Here is an 11,475-nt window from a genome sequence, read left to right as displayed (position 1 = left end):
TTGATTATGATGAGACTTTCAATCTAGTTATCAAATTTATCACAATTCATATTATTCTTTCTCTAGCCATTTTTGAAGATTGGTCCAGTAGGTAGTTGGATATCAAAAATATATTTCTTCATGGACATCTCACTGAGGATGTTTGTATGAGGCAACCTCCTTGGTAACTGATATGAACCATCCTATCTATGTTTGCAAGCTGCAATATTCTCTTTATGATCTTAAACAGATGTTATGTGTTTGGTTTCAGTGGCTGCTCTCACTTATATATTATTGGCTTTCATGGGTCTAAGGCTGATATCTTACTCTTTATCAAGCATACCAAAGAATATGTAGCACTTCTTCTGGTTTGTATCGATGATATTATTCTTATTGGTACTCTTACTGCTCTATTGGATGATCTTATCATTTTGCTACAAACTAAATTCATAACGAAGGATTTAGGCCTTTTTCATTACTTTTTAGGCATTGAGGCTAAGACCACTACTTCTAAACTTCATCTAATCCAATCAAAAAAAATATTTCTAATCTTTTTCTCAAAACCAACACGAATGATTCTAAGCGGTCTCAACATCTATATCTCTTGGGTTCCAACTCTCTCACTTTGATGGTTCGCTACTTTCTGATCCGACTCAATATCGGATTGTGGTGGGTGCACTTCAATATCTTACTCTTACTTATCCCAATATTTTTCTTCTTATTTTTCTTAATATCTTACTCATCCTTTGTAGTCAATCAAGTATGTCAGTTTATAAGTTGGCTCACTTCTACACACTGGCTTACGGTTAAACACATTCTTCACTACTTGAAGTATACTATTGACTATGGTCTATATTTAACTAAGAGCCCATTATCTTCTCTTCTGCCTATTATGATGCCAATTGGACTGATGATCGGCATTTTCTAAGTAGCTTCGATATTTTTCTTGGCCTTAATCTCATCTTCTAGAATGCTAAAAAGCAATGCACTATAGCACTAAAAAGCAATGCATTGTAATATGTTCAAGTACTGAATCCGAATATAAGGACTTGCCAATGCTATTGCTGAACTAATTTAGATTCAATTTTTACTACAAGAATTAGATATCTCACCCTCTCAACCCCTTATACTTTGGTGTGACAATTTATCTGCCATATATCTTACTGTCAATCCCATATTTTATGCTCGGACAAAGTATATTGAAATTGATTTTTATTTTGTTCGAGAGCGAGTGACTCATCGTCAACTTCACATACGATTCATGTCCTCTAATGACCAAATTGCTGATATATTCATCAAAGGACTTGCCTCCTAATGCTTTCAACAATTATGATCCGAGCTTTTGGTGGTATCCACCTTAGCTTTGGGGAGGGGAGGGGCGGGAGGGGGGTGTTAGCCTCACATCAAGCCACATATGATACATAATTTGAAGAATTTGCTAAAATATTTATTGAAGAAGAAAAAATAAAAGAGAAAAAGAGAAAATAGATTTTATTACCGCTATTTCAATTCCATTCAATACCTCTTAGATATTATTTGTTCTATATACAGACTTCATAAAAGAAAAACAATAACAGTCGATACAGAATCATACTAATAAAGAAAAATGATACAAAATAATATTAACAAAGTAAAATACTATAAGGTCACGTCAATAAAGAAAAATATTATAGATTGTCGTACGATCCCTAAAATTATGTGATCACCTATAATTACATGATCATCTAAAATTATTCTAACACTCCCTCTCAAACTCAAGGTGATATTATAAGTGCCAACTTGAGTTGAAAAATTAGATCATGAATGTACTTAGAAGCTAGTGTGATAGACTAGCATGTCTGCTGGTGGCTGATTTAGATGACATGACTGTGAGAAGATAGAAAGTGAAGGTCGCAGTAACGTTGATGCTCAAAGAGAAGGTGATTAAAAATCAATGATTCTTATTGACAAAAAAATCATAGGAAAGAAGGTCGGTGCTCAAAGAGAAGGCAGCCGAAGACCAATGATTCTCGCAGATAAAAATATCATAGAAAAAATGGACATTTAAATAGAAGGCAACTGATCCTCGCAGATAAGAACATCATAGAAGAGAGCTGACACTCAAAGAGAAGACAGTCGAAGGCTGATGATCTGCATAGAAAAAGTATTATAGAAAAAAAGACCGACGCTTAAAGAGAAGATGGCCAAGGTCGATGAAGGAGAGAAATTTGCTGAGTGATGATAAGAAAAGGCAATCGAAGATCTGAAGCTAAGGAGAAAAATGATGGAGAGTTGCAGATTCATTAGAAAACAAGGGATCTTCAGATGTTAATCTATTGAAAAATAGATAAATCCATAGATCTACCCAAAAACAAACCATCTATGGAGAAAGGTGACTCTGATATCATATTAAAATATCTATAAAAGAAGAAGAAAATAAGAGAGAAAGATGGAGAGAAGAAAGCAGCTTTATTATCTTTATTTCAATTTCCTTCAATATATCTTAGAGATTATTTATACTAGTGTACCGACTCCATTAAAGAAAAATAATAACAATCGATATAGAATCATACTAATAAAGAAAAATGATATAGAATAATATTAATAAAAATTTTTTATGAAATTATATCAATAAAAAAAATATTATGAGTTATCATGTGATCCATGTGATCATCTATAATCATGTGATCACTTAAAATTATTCTAATAGAATTTAAATTTGAATAGCATAAATATAGAAGAGATCTTATGGATCCATTGTATTATTATGATCGTAAATCTTTTACATATTTTTAACTAGATTGAGATTGGAAATTTTTTTCATAATATTTTTTTTTCTCAAGAAGATTAAGCTTTGAGTCCTCTTTCTCTAGCTGAGACAAGACGGTGTTGATGATTGACCTTCTTCACCCATTAGACCATCTAGAATTGCTGATATACCCATATGGAAGTTCACCTAAAGCAGCATGTTCACTATTGAGGCTAATTATAAATTCAGTAATTATGGTGGAACCCTCTGCCCATCCTACAATCCTATCTGGATGGCCGCATCGGAGAAGGGGTTGGATTTTGAATAGACACAGTACAGGAGAACTTATTGCAAGAAAAGTTTAGGCGAGCATTGAAGGAATTCCTTAGTGCTTGCGGTGCTATGCAAACCTCTCCGCACCTTCGAGCTCTGGGACGATTTTTTTCCCGAGAAGACACTAGAGAGTCACAAGAAACTCACGTCCACCTTTTTGCCCTCAAGGGTCACACTCAGGGCCGGCTGAAGGATAAAGCCATCCGTGAACCGTGATCCGTCTCCACCACCACACCACGTCCACCTGCAAGAAGATCCGCTGTAACACTCAGGTGCGCACTTTACCGCGATGGAGCTCGTCGGCCGGTCGGACAATGGTGGCGCCAAGGAGATCCGGATGCTCGTTCCCGTCGATCTCCCGGCCCCCAACACGATGGGACCAAAAGTCTGGCAACACAAAATAAATCTATACTCATTTAGATCTTGTTTTTAATTTTATTTCTTTTTTGAAATTAAACTTTTAAAAGAAGCAGCAATATCGGAGGGTGAGGATTACAGAGGTGGACGAGAAGATTTCAGTTTCGAAGGAGGGAAGGAATTAGAAGATTTGGGGGTGAAAGACACGAAAAACGGCTCGGAGCGGATACCGAAGTTGGGGTCCACTTCGATGGTGGAGCTCCACCTGAAGGGCAGTGGTGGGCCGTCGGCAAGCACACAGGGCTGGCTAAAAGGAAAGGCTGAGTCTCCATGCAAGCCCCACCAATTTTTTTCTTTTGAGCCGACGCTGGTTTCATTTTTTTGCAAGATCTTTCTGAGAGAGTTAGAGACCGAGAGTCCGAGGGCTGCCATGGTCCATGGATGCCGAAAAATTCTCTCCCTTCCTTAATACTCTCACTTCCCTAATTAAATATCAATTCCCAATTAACAAACAGACACATGCTTTTAACCTGAGCCGTATGATTATATTGAGAATTTATTTTTTTTAATTTTTTTTCTTATTCTCTTTACTCTTTTTCTTAATGATACTTTCTAAAATTCTAACTCATATTTTTTAATTTTTATATCCTTATACAAAATAATTAATAGATTATTCATCTCATTTACAATCAGCATTCAACAATCAGATACTATTATTTTAATTTTTATAAATTTTTTATTTAATTTTAAATTTATATTATATTATTTTATTATCTCTATTTTATTTAATAATTGATTCAATTGAATTAGAAGTTGTGATTGTTGGTCTTTTATTAATCATTTCTAAATGCATATATTGCTTTTAGAATAATGCTAACAATTTCCGTAAACGTTGTTGCAGCAGAAAAAAAATTTAAAATTAAAATTAATAAAATTTTATTTAAGATCGACAATATCTCAAAAATGATTAAATAGATTGCCTATATTATCAATTAAAAAAATATATTAAAAAAATTTGATTATAAAAATTTAATTAGAAATTTTGCATCTCAAAAAATTAAAAAAATAAAATTTTAGTAAAAAATTTATATAAATTTTAATAAAAAAAATCTCATTTATTTAATTTGAGGCATCCATATATGTGAAGCCACCCATGATCACACACTCCTTATTGACTTTTGTTCTGCACTTCTACATACCGACTTCCTCTCTTCCTAGATATGCTTGCTCACGCGTGCCCTCCGAACATCTTCTTCATTAATCATTCTCCAATTTAGCTAATTCTCACTTCCTCCATTACACCTTAAAAAAAAAAAGAAAAAAAAAGGGGCTCGAAATCATTTATTGAATTAAAATATATTGGAAATTTTGGCATACTATTTTTTGTGTCACTGCCATTTTTTGATTGCTTGGGTATTTGGATCAAAAACTTCCTTTTAGAGCGATAAAACAACCTGCTGAGCCTGGACTGTTTGCTTTCCAGGAAATCACAATCTCGTCTCCTGGTCAGCTCGTTAGATTCTATCTGACATTTGCTGGTAGGTACACTTTTGCTTCTTCTTCTTCTTTTTCCCGTTGAATTCTAGCAATCATACTCGGTTCACAAAAGTAATAAAATCTCGTTTCCCATTTCACATATTTGATTTTGAATGGGTTCTATGTATTTAACCACATAGAAAGCTCTATCTTAACAAATAAAACGTTTGATACCGTTTTCATAACAAAAGTTTAATAGTGCCAACAAACATTTTGCGATATATTGCAACATCATCTTAGGAATCCATTTACAAAAAAAAAAAAAAAAAAAAAAAAAACAAAGATGATAGAGAGAGAGAGTATAGTCAATAAAAACCTTCGTATTAATATATTAGCTATCCCCCTGACTTAATCAAAAAAGCTTTCTCCTCTTATTTTGCCATACAGAGGTATACATCAACTCTTGGAGAGAAACTCACCTCAAACACACACACGCATACCCCTCCACACTTAAGAAGCACATGTATCACAAACACCCTAATCCCCATCACAGCCACTGCCGAAACTGGTAGCACCGACGAACACATGCCTTCGCCGGCTCCGGCGACGCTTTCGAGAGGTCTCTGGATCATCCACACAAGTAAATATGATCCAAGATATGATGGCGAGCCACATGACGATCAAGCAGTACAGGGCTTCACCTCCGAAGCCATCTCTCCACGTAGCTTCCATGCCAATAGCTTGAAGCTTGTTTCTCCTTCCTTCAGCTATAGAGCAGTGGGAAAAAAAAGGAAAAAATGCTGTTTTTGGAGGTACGGTCTTCTTGGAGTTGCTTGGAGCGGGCACTTTGTTTTGTATAAAGCGACATCGAAGGCAAGTTCACATGCGTGTTGACTTCAAAGAAAAAAGAAGCGTTTGCTTAGGAGCAAAGAGGTATGTGGCTCACGTAAAAGTGGATGTCAGGAGTGGGCAAGGTTAATGACGTTTCGCACCCTTGCACCACAAGTGATGATTTGGACCATTGAATAATCTTTCTCGGAAAAAAAAATGATAATTTGTTTCTTCGCAATGCTTAGGAAATGGAAAATGTCAAACAAAAATGTTAGATGGGTGCGTGTTATCTTTTCGTTGCGACTGCTGATAACCGCTGCTGACTGCTGCATTGCCGGCATTGGTGTTCGATTGCTCTTTTTGTTAGTGTTGTTCTATGCTCTCTAACCTCACTTGTCTCTTCATCCTCTGTTTTCTAACTCTAGCAATTGATTTCGGACCGTCACCTGTCTGCTCTGTTCTTCTTGCTGCAGCGGCAGCGTTATGGCTTTTGTAATTGATTTCATAATAAAATTAAGGTGGCTGGGTCTCTCCCAGCCTGCGTTATGTATCAAAAACTTTTTCACTGTGACCAATACCTGACACTACAATTTGTCAGTGAAAGAGTCTATAAAAAATGTTACTGTGTATTTTTTTTGGTATATTGCTGTGTGACTTCTAGATGCCACCATAAAAGGGAGAAAATACAAAGGAGGGGAAAAAACTTTCTGGTGCGAATTTTTTTGTGTTATTTGTTATTTTATTTTATTTTTTCTAGTTTTTGGTTTGGTATGCAGCGCTTGTCATATAGAAAAAGAATTGATACCTAGTCTTCCAAGGCTTCTTTCTTCGTTGGTTGTCCCTCAAGGAAAAGTCGTCAAATCATTCATTCTTGGAAAAAGATACTGGATACATCAGTTGATTCCTCACTAATTGCTCTTTACAATTGATCATGATTGGTTGTAAGATAAAAAAGAACTAATCAAAATCAATAGAAGGCTTTGTGTTCTGTAGACTCATTCTATCTAATAATTTTTTCTACGAAGAGACCGCATGTTAGGACGAGGTTAGTCATTACTGTAGGAACACGTTTGCAGGATTGCCGCGAGACCCCTATTGGTCAACGTAGCCAATATTTTCTAAAAATTTGTCCACGTCTCACCTTAATTTCCAATTCCAATATGTGGGCTTGTTGGCTTGCAAGAAGCAATTGATGGATGCTAAAGACGTGTGTCATATTTATCAAATTTTTTTTTTCTTTTTACATAATTTAGACTGAGAGATGTTGAATTGATGTGAATCATGGGATAGCTCAATCCATGAATCTTATAAAAATTTGATATAATTTTATGAAATCATCCAAATAAATTCAAAAAATCAAGCTAATTTGTTCGAGATCATGAATTTTTTTTTGAATTGAAATAGAGATAAGCCTCAACACCATTCGTCTTATTAAAAAATTAAAGAATAACTATGAAGATGAAAATTTGGAAAACAGAAGTTCGATAACGTGAATCATTCCAACCACCGCCGCGGCAAGCCTTTTCTAGGACTCCTGTTTTTTTTGTCCTACAATTGCAAATAACTTTTCTTATGAATAAAAGACTGATAGTAGTCCCAGATTACTTCTATTTTTATCAATATATATATATATATCGTGAATCACGTTTGTCCTTCAAGATATTTGGCACCAATACACGAGCGAAGATGGATAAGATTTTCTTATCAAAAAAAAGAAAAAGAAAAAGAAAAAAAGAAAGAAGATGGATGCGATTCTCAAAAACCATCACATTTCCTACTTTGCAGTTGCTAAGGCACCTGTGAACCAAGAAAACTTGGAACTGCATACATGGGCCCCTCTTTGGTCAGCACTATGGCTGAGCCTCTTTCAATAATGGGCGTCCTGAAATCACTCGTTTTACTTTGTCAGCTGGCTGAGACCTGCGATGCACTACGGCAAACAGAGCTGAGAGGAAAATCAACGATATGACCACATTTACTATTGTGCCATCGCCGATTAGTCAACATGTTCAGACACTATTTTCCGGACATTTAATTAATACACACCGGCCATTTAATGGCTTGGTGCGCTCTGTTCCTGAGTTCAGATCCTTTCTGGTTGAGAAGTGAAATTGAGAGGACTGGCTGATCCAATTATTAGTGGGAACGGTTGTATCATGAATATTTTATATCATCTAATAAAAAATTATCATATTATTTATTAATATTATTATTTAAATTTAATTATTTTTTTAAAAAAATTATTTTTAATTATGATTGATTAATTGATAATTTTTATTATTTTAAATAAAAAATTTGATATTTTTAAATAATATGATGGTTTCTTGTTGAATGGTTCAAGATACATGTGGTAGAATAGTCTAACCAATTATTTCTTCAATCTTAACCATCCATGTATCTGTTATATTTATCATAACAGACATATTTTAGGAAATAACAAGACATTCATTTAGCTATCTTGGCACTTTTTTTTTCTTATTTTTTCTCTTTTTTTCTAAAGATTAATGGAGAAAATAAAAAACTTCCCCCTTCAGGCCATCCTCACTTCTTTTTTTTCTTTTCTCCCATTTTTTCTTAGGACTTATTCTTTTATGGATAAATATCATAGAAAAATTGATCAACTTTTTTATTAACCAACTTATCCATGTTTCTCAAGCTTTTTAAGATAGATAATTTATAGATAGCATTTACTCATAAAATAAAAAAAAAATCTTATCGATTTAAGAGATGACTAAATTATTTTCCTATTAACTAATAAAATAATATTTAATTTTATTTTTAAAATATCTCATCTTCATTTCTAAAATCTTTAACATTTAATGCCGGACAACCCACTATCTACTTCCTTCAAATTTAAAAGATATAAAAAATATAGATAAATTTTAATAATTTATCTAAAAAATAATAATATAAAAAAATATAAGTAACGTATTTTGAAGCTACATTTTCATACAAAAAAAATTATAAATAAATTATTTTTATTTAAATATTATTTAAAAATATAAATTTTTTTATAAATTTTTTATCTATGAAAGGGCAGACCTCGGAGGTTACAGGGAACTTCCCCTCTAATTTTTCTTTTAAGCCCATTTGGCAGAAGCCTATTAGGCCAGCTCTATTTAACCCGATAAACCAAACCGAGAAATTGACAAATGGACGACCCAAGGGAGTGGATAATAAAGCTTTCCTAGTCTGCGACTGTATGAGGACGCAGCATTAATTACGTTTGCGTCATGCAGCCAAACGAGAAGACTCAGGAGAGAATTAGGTTTTTTTTTTTGGGTAAGGAGGAGAGAATTAGGTTGCATAGAATTATAGAAACTGGAACCCTAACACACGTACACTAGTGTACTCTCTCACATCTGGGTGCACTATGTTGTCCCCCAACTAATTTTCAGGGCTTCAGTTTCTTAATTCTCGTGACATCAGAAGTAATTAAGATGAGTACTTATGATTTGCCAATTTGTTTAAAAATTTTATTGTTTATATATTTCATTATGCACTCAGGTTTTGCATGGTGCATCTATCCTTCAAAATTAGTGAATAAGAGTCGAATACTATTATAATGGTATGAGATGTACATATTCCATGCCAACTGTCAAGCTTTGCTCGAAAAAGAGATGTGCAGATGCCATGCCTAAATCGTCGAAGATGGAGTACCACTCGAGAAATTCACTTCAGTATTGCAATAGATTGGGCTGATTCATGAACTTCTTACAAAGACTTCTTGTTTGGAGGTATAAGTGGGAATATCATATGTGAACAGGTTGTATGCTTGCGCATACACAGTTTGACATCCAACTTTTGCTGATGTCAACTACTTGCGTTTAGCCTCTGCTCAAATATATACAATTGCTTGTTGAGCTTACTCACATGTGTGTTAAAGAATTGGTTGGATCGGATCCATCAGCTATTTTGTACCAATATATGCTAGGACGACAAAAAGAAATAGAAGCAAAAAGGAGAAATTATTGAATAGAACGGTTCTACTATATATATTTCGCACCATTCAATAACAGACAAGTATATATTTATTATTAAAAAAAGATGCATTGTTATCCAAAGTTGATTGAAAATTTTAAATAAAAAAAAATTTTCATTGCTAACTATGATTGACTAGTTCATAATTTTTAAAAAATTTATTTTTTTGGATGATGTTCTGCTTTGTTATTAGATAGTGGAAGATGTATATAGTAGAATCATTCTAACTAATAATTTTTTAGCAAGAAGGGAGTAATAATAATGTGTTTGTGTTTGTTGGTGTGTGTTTGGATTAGTCCACCAACTTAGTAGTGGATCTGGTCCAACTACAATGTGGAGTACATTAACTTTTCTAAAAGGTGGACCTCCTCTGGATCAAAGGATTGACAGAGGACCAAAACTAGCAAAACAAGGGCCACCCGAAATGAAAAACTGAAAGACCCACTGTATCTTACCAGGAAAAAAGTCCCACTATGGTGTTATTTTGATTTTGATTCGTATCTTGGCATTATAATTAGCTCATGGATTATGGAATCACAAGTTTACGTACATATTTTGGTCCTTCTATAGTTGTGGTCAAATTTTCAGTTGGGAAATAAATGAAAAAGAAAGGGGAGGGATAACAGGCAGCTTTCTTTATAAATTAAACAGGATAGCTTGAATCCGAAAACACTGCATTCGTTGTTTTATAAGGTAAGATATTCGCATTAAATGCATGAGAGGCAGCAATATGAAAAGAAAAGAACAAAGAAGGCAGGCAATATCTTTGTGAAACAAAAAAAGAGCCAGGCAGTATACATTCTTAGATACGGAGTTTTAAAGCGGAAGAAAAGCCTTCACTGTGATTTATTAACAACAAAGCATGCACTACTCGATCCAAAAGACCAATCTCTTCTTCAAGATCTTCTCTCTCTTTCGAGCAGTACAGTCGCAAAGCCACCACTCATTTTTCATCGGACTAATGAAATGAGTGATCTCCTCTTCAAGAAAGATATGCAGAACACGTCTTGGAGCCACCGATGGAGACCGAGCTTTTGCTGTTCCTGCGCTTTCGGGAGTGGCTCAAATCATCATTGCGAGCAAATATGATCATTGATATAACAGAGAGCCATATGATGATCACGCAGAATATCATGTCGCCGGTGTTGTGGTCTTCAAAAGCCATTTCCATGATTTTTTCTGATTTCTTCTTGAGCTTGCCTTCTGCTGGACGTTGTGTGAACCAATTCAGTATGGTACAATATATATAGGCTCTTGGGATGCCCCATCAAGCAGTCTTCAGTTCAAACAATGCAGTTCATGAGGACTTTGACTGAGCGAATTGGAGTATTGCTTAATAGAAAAGGAACAAGGATTGCCAAATATGTGAAGAACACGAGGAAAATGTCTGCTGAATTGGCCACACCGTCCCTTGTATTGCTCTGGTCATAGACTATGGCGAGCAGACCAAATGAAAGAATTGACTACCTTCATTTGATTTAGTCAAAATTGGCGAGCATTTTCTTATCATAGTGTTTTTTAAAAATGTCAAGCATCGGGATTCCAGGTGGGCGTGGTTTGAAGATGTGTTTGTTATTACGGATATGAAACATTTTAATTGTCTCTTTGGACTGGGCTCTTTTCATATTACTCTTGTGTTCAGATAGGCAAATCAATCAGCTGATTGGTTGGCAAACAAAGGCAATTATGAGGATATGGAGTTTGGATGGTCTTCCTTGGAACTTGGAAGTTATCTAGTCTAGGATCTGCTGAAGCAACGGGGTGTATTTTTTTCTGGATTTTAGTTTTTG

The sequence above is a fragment of the Elaeis guineensis genome, chromosome 1 (genome assembly GCF_000442705.2).
Source record: "Elaeis guineensis isolate ETL-2024a chromosome 1, EG11, whole genome shotgun sequence".
NCBI lineage: Eukaryota > Viridiplantae > Streptophyta > Magnoliopsida > Arecales > Arecaceae > Elaeis > Elaeis guineensis.
The sequence above is the reverse complement of the archived record's forward strand: the minus strand, read 5'-3'. Positions refer to the sequence as shown.